The sequence below is a fragment of the Marmota flaviventris genome, chromosome 3, assembly GCF_047511675.1.
Source record: "Marmota flaviventris isolate mMarFla1 chromosome 3, mMarFla1.hap1, whole genome shotgun sequence".
In the NCBI taxonomy this organism is placed as follows: Eukaryota; Metazoa; Chordata; class Mammalia; order Rodentia; family Sciuridae; genus Marmota; species Marmota flaviventris.
The window spans coordinates 24,184,286-24,197,775 of record NC_092500.1 but is presented as its reverse complement, the minus strand read 5'-3'; the positions used below and the strand labels follow the sequence as shown (position 1 = coordinate 24,197,775).

Genomic DNA, 13,490 nt, shown 5'->3' with positions numbered 1-13,490 from the left:
GTTGGCCAACAGGGAGAGAAAATAGGGTAGGAACAGAAAGCTACACTCAATACATTTTTCTGGCCCTTGGCAATTCTTCTTTCCAGGTCAATATTTCGCAGACATCAAAAGTAAACACCAACTAACTATACTGTAAGCAAAATAATGACAAAGAATCCACTAATGACAATAAGAATTCTTGAAAGTCAGTCTAGGGCTGGGGCTGTACCTCAGTGGCAGAGAACTTGCCTAGCATGCACCAGGCACTGCGCTCAATCCTCAGCACCAAATAAAAATAAGCAAATAAAATAAAGGCATTCTGTCCATCTACAATTACAAAAAAAAAATTTTTTTTTAAAAAGTCTAGGGGCTGGGGTTGAGGCTCAGAGGCAAAGCACTGGCCTACCATGCATGAGGCACTGGGTTCGATCCTCAGCACCACATAAAAATAAACAAGATATTGTGTTCACCTATAACTAAAAAATAAATATATTTTTTTAAAGTCAGTCTAATCCCTTCTTCCTCTCCACTAGTTCAAAGAAAATGGCAACATTACAGGTTGAATGCTAGTGAACTGTACCAAGTTTTCTGGTGTAAGCAGTTTTTTACTTCATGAATGCTATCTAAAGCACAATTTAAATGCCATAAATTGTTGCTTATGTTCAACATTTAAAATGCAAAATGCCACGATTATTTTATAAAATGGATTCTAAATAACTATTTCCTATTTAAAAGGTTAAGCTGAAATTGCTCACTTAAAATTCAAAAGAACCTAAAATTATTCTTCTTTTCCTTGTAGAAAAGGAGTGAAGGAGTGAGAATTTATGAAGTAGATGATTAAAAAAAAACAAACAAACCAACCCAAGTTGGATTTAACATGTAACAGCTTTTTCCCCCAATGAAGCAACAATTTCATTAAGTAATTATCACAATGAAAGTATAAAAGCTATGTAGAAGAATGCCAGGACATGATGCTATAATTTTATAAAGACTAGGAAATAACAATAAATATTTAAAATATAACATCTTATAAATATTCAGCATTAATAGATAATAACAAAATGGGCAAAATATAGTGTGCACAGATAACTTTTCTAATATTAAGAGACATCATTGTCTTCACTTTTGAATAACTTCCTCAGTTGCCATTATAACTTCTACTGTTCACAATAAAATATTTGTGCTGTTTTTTTCAGTTAGCACTACCTTCATCAATGAAGAGAATGAAGGCAGATATTATTACTGAAAAACACAAGCCTTGACAGAGCAAAGCCAATGATTTTATACTAGCTCTTGCCACCAAAATTCTAGGATGAAACCAGTATCTGAAAATTAAATGTACCAACAGACATACATAAAAATCTGCTTAGTCAATACAGCTATCCCTGTGCTACAAAGTAAAAGAATTTATATTTTCTATATTTTATGAAACTATGACTTATGAGAAAGAGATCACATATATGGAGGTATCACAGACATTGAATCAATTCTTCTAAGTTCATCTTTCCTTACTATGTATCTCTTTTCTTTTGTCTTTCTGGTAAACAGAACACATATGACAGTCTACATTATTTTAAATAGCCAACACTGACAGTTACTTTGTTTGGCCTGAACCAAGGATGAGAATAAATTATACACTTATAAAAGCTTATTTTAGTCATAGGCAAATTAAGATATTAACAATGCTTTAATTTTACGTTTACTTTTTTCCTAATTATAAAAGTAATGTGAAAATTTATAAAAATACAGAGGAAAAAAATGAACTGCCAATAACTTCTACCATCCAGAAACTTTCCTTGTCTTTTTGGTATATTTCCTCCCAGTGATGTAAATTTTGATTATCTAACCAAGCCCTAATAAACATGAAGAAAAAAATTAATGAACCCTTATTATGGCCTTTCACTATATTATTTAAAAAACATATCATTCATGATTATGAATATAAGTAGTTAATTTCACAAATGTCTCTAAAACAGACCGAGTAGGGTGTGTAGGGAGTCCCACAATTCAGAGACAGGACCCTAAACTAAAATCTCTTAATTTTTATAGTGTCAATACTTTAATGGAAGTAAGCAACAAGATCTGACTCTTCTTACAGTGATACCAACATTAATGTTCCTACATTAAACAGGCTTTACTTCAATAATATTTCCATTCATATGTCAATAATATTTTTATTTTCATTATTAAATAATCAAGTAATGAATTATACTTGCCTAATAATTTTAAACTCAAAGACTTATTTTTTTGAAGCACATCATTCAAACTTAGTGCTTCTGGCCTATAAGATGCTTTGCCAGGTAAAAGGATAACACCTATTATATTCCCAAATTCTCTCTCATGACGTTAAAAATTAAAAATAGAATATATCTTAAATATAGACACATTTCTTTTGTTGCAACCCATTTCTGATGCAAGCATGCAGATGCTAGAATTACAAAGACTGAAAAAAGACTTCATTAACAAAGCAACATCCCAACCTTAATTAAGTCAACTCAACAGACTCAAAACAAAACAAAACCAGTGATATTACTAATAGCACTTCTCTTTTCTGAAAATTTAATTTTCAGCCTTATTTCTAGCTTCAAAGGAGATTTTGGTTCAACTCAAGGGATCAGAAGTCTTAAAATCCCATTCATTTTCTTCTGTCCAATGTGTTAACAAAGTCGGTCTAAAACAAAGTAACTCGTATTTATTACTTTCATATTGTTACACTAACCCTTTTTTATAAAGAAATCCTTCAACAAAGACCCCCCCCCACAAAAAAATAAAATAAAATAAATAGATAAAGTTTGAGGAAAGAATTGTCCATCTTTAAGTCAAGCATTTCCTGATAAGTGACAGAAGGTCCGGCTGACTACACTTTGCTGAACCTAGAAATGGCCAAGACTCAAAACAAAATCTGATACTTCTGTGTCTAGAAAATTAATTTGGCTAAGAGGCAATAAAACATAATTAACGAGGTGTCTTCGGTGGACACATTAACATAAAAGAGAGGCGCCACGTATTTCAACTAAATGTTTTTTTTTGTTTTTTTTGTTTTTTGCCATTTTTACAGAAGAAAAGCTAATTGTTAATGGCCATGTGACATTCTAGGTCCCAGAAAGGAAAGGGTGGGAGGAAGAGAGGAGTTCAAGGCAGTTCAGGGTCAGAACAAGCTCAGGCATCCTGTCATTAGCAAACGTTCCCCAAGCTGAAGGCAAAATACTGCTTACCCAAAAAAGGAGTGGGTGAAAAGTGGGGGGAGGAGAGAGGGAAACCACAAGAGAGTCAATGTGGCAGTGTGGGGGTGATGGGAGGGAGAGAAACCTGGAGCTATCCAGCTGAGTTGGGGAGCAAAAGAATCCGGCACAAAAACGCCGAGAAAAACGACTGCGACGAGACAACACTCGGCACCCCTCCACTGGTTCTTTGGGTTGCCCGCATTCCCTCCACCTCCGCTCTGGACCAACACTCAGGGGTGTGACCCGTCAGCAGGAGGCTGCCCAGATCTTTGTCTCGGCCCGCTCCCCACGCGAGGGCTCCTCCTCCCCCTCTTCCGCGCTCCCACCCGCGCACAGCCTCGTCTCCAAGGAGCTGGAAGCGCCGCGGCCACCGCCTCCTCGCCCACCTCCTGCGGACCCGCGCCCCTTCCTTCCCCGCCCGGGGGCGGCGGAGCAGCGCCACCCGCGCTTCCAGCTCCACCCCCGCCGAGGGGACCTTTGTGTCTCAGGGGACTTTCCGCCTCTTCCCCTCCTCCGCCTCGCGGGGACACCGGCCTCCCCTGGAGACCGAAGCCGCAGCAAGCACCGGAGGCGGCGGCCAGAGGCGCCTCCCGGGAAGGAGCCGGACAGACACCCACACCCACACCCTTCCCCACCCCCGGAAATGCCCGGGCGACCCGGGGGCCGTGCCCGACCCGACGGGTGACAGGCACGCGCGAGCCCCCTGCACCGCGCCGCCGCCCTCAACTTCCCGGCCGGGCCAGAGCCCACCGCGTCCCCGCCCGCCCCTCCTTCCCACGCACCCTCTAGGCCCCGGGGCAGCCGGGGGCAGCGCCGCCAACTCACCAGCAAGTGCGGGACCGCGTCCCGGGGCGAGGCGCGAAGGGAAAGCGGCTCCGCCGACGCCCGCGGCGACCGGATGCAGGTCCGGGTCCCAGCGGTCGGCAGCCCCGAGGCGCCTCCGCGGCGCAGGCCTCCGCCGCCGCCTTCCGGCTCTGGCAGAGGGAACGGAGCTCCGAGAGGGCCGGCAGCTGCTTCACGCGTCGCCAAGCCCCCCGGTCAACATGGCTCCCCGGCCGCCGAACCGCGCGGCCGGCCCACTAATCCCCTCCGAGAAGCCGCGGCGGGAGCGGAGCGAGCGGGAGGCGAGACGCCTGGCTGAGGCTGCCCGGCCGGGCGCGGGCTGCTTCTTCTCGGCTGTGGGGCTGGACGGCGGGGAGCTGAAGAGAACGCGGGCGGCCGCTTTCGCTCGCTGCGTGTGCGTCGCTTTCTCACTCGGCGGCTGCGGATTGACGCCTCCGCCTGTTCCCCGGAGGAGAGCGAGCGAGCGAGAAAAAAGACTTTTATTGAAACGATCCAACCAGCGGCGGCGGCGGAGAAAGGCGACCGGCCGCGGGAGCTTCCCCCACCCCCGCCAGGGCTGCTCGCCGGGGGCAGCGCGACCCCTGCCGGCGGCAGCGGTGGGGGCGGGGCGGCGAGCCGTGGGCGGGGCCTGCGGGGCGGGGTACCCCAGAAACCCGCGCCCGGAGCCCAGGGCCTCATTTTTCCCCCCTCGCTTCTGGAACAGCCAGGGGCGCGAGGAGACCCTTCGCGGGCGAGAAGGCCAGGCAGTGCCCGCCACAGCGACTGCGGAAGAAATTCTCCCAGTAATTCAGCTCCTTCATCTTTCCGCCATCCCCAAACAAAACCAAAAACTCTTTGCTTCAATTATCCAAGTAATTACTGTGCAAAGGATCAGTGCCACTGTTCTCTACTGGCTTTCTAGAGTTAATGTCACGGGACCCACACTGAAGCCTGTTGACCGCTGCAACTTTTCTCCTGCGTTGGGTGTGAATGGATACTGAGGCGACTGTCATTCACCTATCCATGCTGTTGAAGCATCTATTGGCATGTTACAATGTTTTTATATATTATATTCTTGGAAATATGCTAAGTCGCCAAAGGACTGAGGATCTAGCTGGGATGAAAGACAATCAACAATTTCAATGAAAGCCTGAGAGTTGAGAGAGGGGAAATACTAGGTGCTGTGAGAACTTAAGGACTACTGTTGCAGTTAGGTTTTGTTTTCCAGGGGGAGGCGGGCTGCAAGAGGTTGGCCCAGTTTCTGTAAATGTTTTTACTTTCTTCTTTCCCAGAGGCTAGAAGCTAGTTTAGGAATGAACAGCAGAGTGAAAGTGAAGACAAACTAAAGTAATACTGAGCCAGTTTTTTCCACAAATAAGGATAAAAGCATAAAGTAAAAACAAACCCCTAGAGGGGGATAATGAGAATATTGAAAGAAGAGAATAGGGACCGGATGTAGACAACCTAAACAAGGAAAAAAAAAAAAACACTTAACCACATAAAAGGCCTGTGAAGTCAGATAGAATTTTTTTTTTTTTCATTTTAACACCTGGAAGAACACAATATCATTTTTTTTAAATGCAATTTCAGATCACATATCTTAGGGACTTCTGACAGTTTTCTTCTTAGATTCCACCTGCTGACTTCTTTCACATATTTTACTGGGCAAAGTTGACTTTATCTAATATCCAACAATCATGCATGTCAATCAGACTTCTCTGCTAAAAATTACCAGGACACAAATTAGCCACAATTGTGTTCCACACATATTTAAAACTTGTGCACCATATAAGAATGCAAATATGTATGATAAGATTTTTTTTTAGAACAAGTGTGCCTTTTTATTTTTTTAATTAGTTAATTTATTTAGCTTTTTGTTTGTTCGTTTGTTCCCAGGATTGAACTCAGGGCCCTTAACCACTGAGCCACATCCCCAGGCCTTTTTTATAATTTGAGACAGGGTCTGCTAGATTGCTCAGGGCCTTGCCAAGTTGCTGAGGTTGGCTGTGAACCTGGGATCCTCCTGCCTCAGTTTCCAAGCCACATCGATTACAGGTAAGCACCGTTTTAAAAAGCACCGTTAATGATGCTTTTAAGGTTTGTACAGGTAAAAGAACTTGATAATGTAGCAAAAAAGTAGCAGAGTTCTTTTTAAGTTTGGAAGAAAAAATGATATGGATACAAGAGTTGCTTTTCCAAGTGATTTTACATGTTGCCATTCAAAAACTAACTATGCTTTGTGGGGCAGGGTTGGGAGGGGGTCTCTTAGTAAATATTCAAAATCACCACAGAGTCTACAAAATTGCATCCTAAGTTTCAACATCAATAATTGCCCTTCATATCTTTCAATTGGAATGATTAGAAGTAAAAAGATGTTTCAAATGGCCTTATCCAAAGCTGCTAAAACATTATCTCCTCTTCCTACGGTGCACCATAATAAAGATTTGATTATTAGGACCTAGATGATTGTTTTATTGATCTATTTTTTCTTTTAACCAAAAAAAAATTTTTTTTTTACTAACTGAATATTATGTACCCAGGCACTATACTAGCTGTTGAAGACTTACAAGTGAAAATATAGATAAGGTATGGCCTTTAGGTATTCTAGTGGTAGAACAAGCAATAAGCATGTATATTAAGGAATTTATAAAATCATTTATAATTTTGAGAGGTGTTATGAAGAAAATGAAACAAATGGGGGGGGGAGACAGTTTAGCAGGGATATTTTAGGTGTTAAGGTCAGGAAAGGCTAAAGCCTTGGATTCTTTCTTTGTATTATTTAGCCAATTATTTGATCAAGAAAAGGTCAAAGGACAATCAAAACAATGGATGAGGACATTTACATACTGATTTTTCTTAATTGATTTTAAATTTACTCATATTCAACATATTAGTTGACCTCCCTAGGTTATATAATATAGGGTTTTTTAATAATTTAATATCATTAAATTATTAGAGTATTTCCTAAACTGTGATTAATACATACTCCTTAGTACTTAGCGGAGGAGAACCGTTTAGGAAGAATTCCAAGTTCAGATCCATCTTGGAAATGCCATATACATCATCTCCCTTCTGGAAAGTCATAATGTTCTGAGAAGTTCTTAGATTAAAAATAATTTTCTTTTCAGTGGAACCAGTATATCCCAAAATGTTTTTCCTTAGAGTAACAATATTGTAGGACATATGTTGAAAATACTAGAGAGAGAATTTGAAGGTCATTGAACTTCGGACAGATAGAGTAAAGGGGGATGAATCCACAAAGTCTGTTGTGATTCACACTTTGAGTGTGACATTGCCTAGGAAACAAATGTGAAACATACTCAGATGAGATATGAAAAAGAAACGTGGGTTTTCAGTTCCTGTACCTGAGTGGTTCTCAAACTGTGGATCCTGAGCCAGTAACAGCAATTTTACCAGGGAATTCTTAGAAACGCTAATTCTCAGGTCCTACTCCAGAACAACTAAATCAGAAACTCTGAGAATGGGTGTAGCAACCTCTGTTTTACCAAGTCCTCGAGGATTCTCCTACACAATAAAGTTTGAGAATCTCTGCTCTATAGAACATCAACATAATTTTGACTATTTACAAAACAATTTTCTAGACGTCTGAATTTTGGCACCATCTTTAATCAAGCTAAGGGCAGCAATCAGCTATTACTCCCTAGTATCACTTGAGCAAAATAATTTTACATTTGGTGAAAATGAAACTATAGGTGAGAAAAGACTATTGTTGAAGGCTTCTGTTTAAACTAATTTGAAAACAAAACTTTATTTTAAAAAAAATTTCCTACTATCCGAACACCTGCAAAACAGCTGTGTACCCTTGCATAATGACAAAAGAATAGATTACCCCTAAACGTTTAACTGTAGAGACTTTACCAACCCAGATTTACTTTACATCATTATCAGAACAGCTCCACAGACTTACAAGTTACAAATTTGGAGAGAGAAATTTCTTCCATGTTTACATGTAAATTTTCAAATTTGGAGCACTATCTAACTTTAGAGGATTAATAACACAAGAGACACTTGATCCAGGCCACAGAGCATTACATAAAGCTTTCAGGACAGTGATGTCATATATCTTTACGACGAAAATGAATCCAGGAACCAAACTCAGTGTAGGCAGTTAAAGAAGACATAATTTTCAAACATCTTGTTTGAAAACAAAATTATTCTCTGGTTGCTAACAAAATGCTAGGGGAGTGTTGGTCTTCAGCCTTCCACTAAGTCTCCATATAAGGCTGCATTAAGCCTTAATGGAAGGATTAGGGTTTTGGTTGTTTGAGGGTTTTGGAGAGTCTTGTGTTTGTTTTTGTGGTTGTTGTTGTTGTTGTTTTTGTTTGTTTGTTTTTTGGTTTTTTTTTTTATCCTTTCATCCTTGACTTCTTTCCTTCCTTTCCTCCTTCCTTTCTTCCTTCCTTCCTGCCTGCCTTTCTGCTCTTAACTAGATTAATGTTATATCTACTCAGAAAAAACAGAGGTGGGCTTGTAACAAAATAAACTATACTTAAAAGTTATTTTGAGCTTCTTAAAAAAATGAAGATCCTCATGAAACCAGCTTTAAGACATAACAAATTCCTCCCTTTTTAAAAGAAAATGTTGTTGAGCCACATGTAGTGGCACACACCAATAATCCCAGAGATTCAGGAGGCTGAGGGAGGAGGATGACAGGTTTGAGTCCAGCCTGGTCAATTTCTGTCTCAAAAAAAAAAATTAAAAGGGCTAAGGATGTAGGTCAGTGGTAGAGTGCCCCTGGGTTCAATCCCCAGTACTAGAGAACAAAAGAAAAAGAAAACATTGTTGAAAACTGAAAGCTAGGGCAATATAGGTTTTTCCCGTTAGATGTGTTAAGGAAGACATGGTAATTGGTCATTTTCCCAGGGGAAAATGATCAATGACCATTGATCTTGTCTTCATTCTTTTAAAGAATGAAAGGGAGGGAGTATCAGTGGCCTATGGTTTGTCATCCCTAAATTTTTTTCAGTGGTTTGCTTTTAGGTCAGCTAATCAGACAGATTTGTAGTCTTTTAATCTTTCATTATTAGTCAGAAGAACAAGTTTTTAGTAAACTAACTTTGCCTTGCCCAAGCCAATGTTGACACCTAGGAATATTTTAGAATTAATGTGACTTATGATGAGGAGACAAGAGCAAATATTTGTCATGTAGACATTGTAAAATGGAAAAATAAAAAAGAGAAAGAGGGGAAAGAAGAAAGAAAGTCAAGAAGAAGAGAGTTAAGCCTTATACATATAATTTTATTTCAGTAGTAAGGAAGCTGCAAATATTAATAGTTTTATAGTTAATTTAATAGAAACTACAAAAAAAAAAAACATGAAGCTAAGTGGGTGAGAGTTCTAGCCCTGAAGCAATATTACACAGTAGGTGGACTTTGTGATCAATTGGATTGGATAGAAATTCTAGCTTTGCTACTGTGACATGTTGGTAGGTTACTTAACTAAGAGTTTCTCCATATATAAACTTGGTATAATAACATATCTTCCAGGTTGTAAGGATTAAGTGAAATAGTAAATGTAATGCACTGTATTGCAACTTTGTCTGGCGTAAGAGACATGATCAGCAAAACAAATAACACATACTGAAAGGGGATTTTGTTGTTTATATAACTTAAAAGCCCAGGGGTAATTCAGGCTTCAGTAACATCTCTGCCAAACAGCCCACATGATGTCATCAGAACCTGGCTTCTCTCCTTTTGGTTTGGCCTTTGATGGCCCTTGATCATCCACCCACTAGGTCAACATATGACTACAATATTTGTGGCTCTGTACTTCCAGATATCAGTCCCAAAGAAAAGAGAAAGCAATTTCTCCAGTAACACAAATATTGGTTCTAATTAGCTCATAGTCCTTGCAATGGTTAGTTAAGTATCCCCTAAAGCCTTTTGCGTTAAAGGCTTGGTTTTCAATCTAGAGTGGTACTGGGAGGTAGGAATCTTTAAGAGATGGAGCCTGAGAAGGAAGGTAAGTCATTGTAAGCATGCCCTTGAAGAGGATATTCCTCTCTCTTTTTGTTTCCTAGCTTCCCTGAAGTTAACAGGCCTCCTTTGCTATGTATTTCCCCCATAATATATGGGCCCAGAACAGGAGGACTAAGTGAGTGTGGTCTAAAGCCTCTGAAACTGTGAGCCAAAATAAACCTTTCTTATTTTTAAATTTATTAGGTCAGGTATTTTGTCACAGCAATTTGAAAAACTGACTAAAATAATTCCTAATCCAAGGGAAGGAAGGTCCATTTGAAAATTCCAAAGAAGGACTCTGATTGCCCCACCTAGGGTTGCACCAGACCAGGTGGAATGGGGAAGATGCAAATATCAAAAGGACAGGAGGGTACTATTAACAGAGGTAAAAGGGAAGAAATGCAGAGCAGTCAAAAACTACAGTGTCCTCTACCCATGGGTAGATAAAGGGTACAATCAGAAATTGTAAATTAAAATAATTGTTATAAAGAGAACAGGAAAAACTACAAAGATGGACCAGTGAAGGGGTAAATGGAAAACCAAGTAATTTGTGATACTACTAGTAATAAAAAGAATTGAATTACTGATATATGCAATGACATGGATGAATACCAAAATAATTATGCTAAGTGAAAGAAGTCAGACCAAAACCAGAATATACATGGTTGCAGTTTTGTAAAATTATAGGAAATGCAAACTACTCTATAGTGACGAAGCCCATTTATCAGTAGTTGCCTGGATCTGGGGGATGGAAGAATTACAAAGGAGCATGAGGATACTCATGAGGGTTGATAAGTGTCTATATTGTGATGGATTCATGGGTGTACACCCAACGTGAAACCTATCAAACTGAACACTGTAAACATGTTCAGTTTATTTTATGTAATCATACCTAAATATTGCTTTAAAAAGAGAAAGTGATCCAAAATACTGTGCTATAAAGTGGCATTTGAAACGATCATCAGACCTGACTGTTTAAGCCTGAGTTTTCCAACAGTGTTGAAAATGCAGGTTTTCTCCAATTATATCTATATAGAAGCCATTCTACTTAATCTATAGGTAATTTCTAGCCTCGGGATCAATGAAGAGGTTAATATGAGCTGAAAATAAAATTGTATTTTTATTGACCTATTTCTCTCCATGAGGCAGACAAGCGTACGCAGCAGTGGGCGATTGTATGTGAGGCACACATGAACCCTACTTGACCCCGTGTAAGACATTGACCTGGTAAATCCAGGATATCCTATTAAAACAGATTACAGTATGCAATAAATGCCAGTTCCCTTCTCCCTTTACCTCCTCTATGTGGAAATAAAGTTCAAAATCTTGTTCATCTTATATATTTATGTAACAAATATTTTCACTTTTTATACTTCTGAGCTGAAATGTAGAACACATGTGCAATTAATAGTGCTTTTCTTCTAGGCAAGAAGTTTGCAGTTGGTAGAACATCCTGTTTCTCTGGGCACCCTGATCCCTAAAGCTATTAGGTAGACCACAATTAAAATTGTTTTCTAGAATTCATAATAACTATCCTTAAATTCTAGTTTGATTAGAAGACATCAGAAGGGCTAAATATTTCAGTATTAACCTTTCATACACCTAGAATGAAAAGACATTTTACAAAGACTGCTTTTCTTGTTTATTTTTCTTTTTTTAAAATATATTTTTAGTTGTCGATGAACACCATACTTTATTCTATTTATTTATTTTTTCTGTGGTGCTGAGGATCGAACCCAGTGAGTGCCTCACATGTGCTAGGCAAGTACTTACCACTGAGCCACAACCCCAGCCTGTTTCTCTTGTTTAAAAGATAATTCCTTATATTGACAAATTTTGATGATGTAGTCTGGGTTTTTTTTTTTAAGGTATTATAGCTGGGCATGGTGGTGCACAAGGTAATCCTAAGGACTACTTGGGAGACTGAGTCAGGAGATCACAAGTTCAAGGCCAGCCTGGTAACTTAATGAAACCCTGTCTCAAAAATTAAAAAGGGCTGGGGATGTAGCTCAGCTGAAAAGCACCACTGGGTTCAATCTCCAGTGCCAAAAGGAAGAAAGGAAGAAGACATTATATGTCTGGATCATTCACATTGTTATATAGAGATCTATTGTTATGGTCATTGGTGCCTCTCTGTGTATCAGACTTCATTCCTTTACTATTTTACTACTTTCTATCCCCTTCTAGGCATTATGGAGTAAAATATTCCAGGTTGTGTTTATTTTTCACAAATGTTCACAAAGATAGACAACCAAAAGTCTTTAGAATTCAAAGTGAAATGAACCTTAGTTTGAATCTTGGCTCCACTATTTGCCTTAAGACTTTCAGGAAGAGTTAAATCTTTAGCTTCAGTTTCTTCATATGTAAAATGGGCATATCTAATAGGGCCTTTCGTGAGGATTCAGCAAGTTACCAAATATAAAACTGCCTAACACAGTATTTGGCACCCAACAGGCAAAGAATAAATGTTACTATTCTTCCTTCCACGCTCGCACATCATGACTATAAAAGTCATGGAAAAATACTGTGATGGAAATGCATGTAGGAAGGCAGAGGCCTGAGTTTATAATGCTCAAGAGAAATAATCTGTCTTCTATGGGGAGGCACTACAATATTTAGAAAAAAGAAATAGACAAAAAATAAACTTTATTTTTTCCCCTGGATGAGTAGAAGCCCCAATTAGACAAGAAGATAGATGTTTATATTTTCACATATTATCGATCATAAGGGTAATATTAGGAGGGCCCATGATAGCTATTCTGAATAGAAAAAATATGTAGTTATTGTTCTGCAAAGATTTTCCTATAAAGGGAACAGATCACATGAGCACAGTTTCTTATTTATCTGCTTTCTATACCTTGCGTTTACAAATAGAACTATCCATCTCAATATATTCAATCAGAGATGCTCAAACAATTTTAGGACTGGGAAATAGAAGTTACTCAAATATCATATTACTTTCTAATTACCATTCCATTCAATTCTTTTTTTCTACCAATTTGTATTTTGTGCCTACCATGTGTCAGACACTGTAAAGATTGAAAAAAAAAATTCTGGCCTTGCAGGACTTAATGTGTAACAGGGCAGAAGGTCTGGTTGGAGCTCAGAAAGAGCTAAATGCTTAAGATGAAAAGTTTGAATATGCTGCTCAGAGAAAAGAGGTCTTCTGGCTGGGAGAAATGGGGAGAGTAGGAAACCAAAGCAGGTTATACTGCTCACATAAAACGAAGTCAACAAGTACTTATTAGCAACTAATTAGGAATCAGGTGTTGAATGCTAGAGCAAACACAAGTACCTTAAATGGTGAACCCATGAACCCTGGCCTTCTGGCATGCACAATATGTTTGACCAAATATCCTAGCACGGGGCTGGGGTTTACAAGGTGGCAGCCTATTTTTATCCCTTTTATAGTTTTTTTTTAATGAATTTATTCAAATGTCAGTTATTCTTTTTAACATTAACTCAGTGGTTAATAGTAATCCAGTTT

At 39.4% G+C, this 13,490-nt stretch overlaps 1 protein-coding gene across 4 annotated transcripts in view; it reads right to left on the bottom strand.

Annotated features, from left to right (window-relative positions):
- Positions 1-4,112, bottom strand: part of Cdk17 (cyclin dependent kinase 17) — a 105,602-nt gene extending 101,490 nt beyond the window's left edge. For 3 of the 4 annotated variants that reach the window (XM_071609621.1, XM_071609620.1, XM_071609622.1), the window contains exon 1: positions 4,029-4,112. The gene's annotated coding sequence lies outside the window, so the exon portion shown is untranslated. The remainder of the gene's footprint in view (positions 1-4,028) is intronic. The other variant, XM_027951147.3, reaches the window with a different exon arrangement.
- Positions 4,113-13,490: the final 9,378 nt, after the last annotated feature.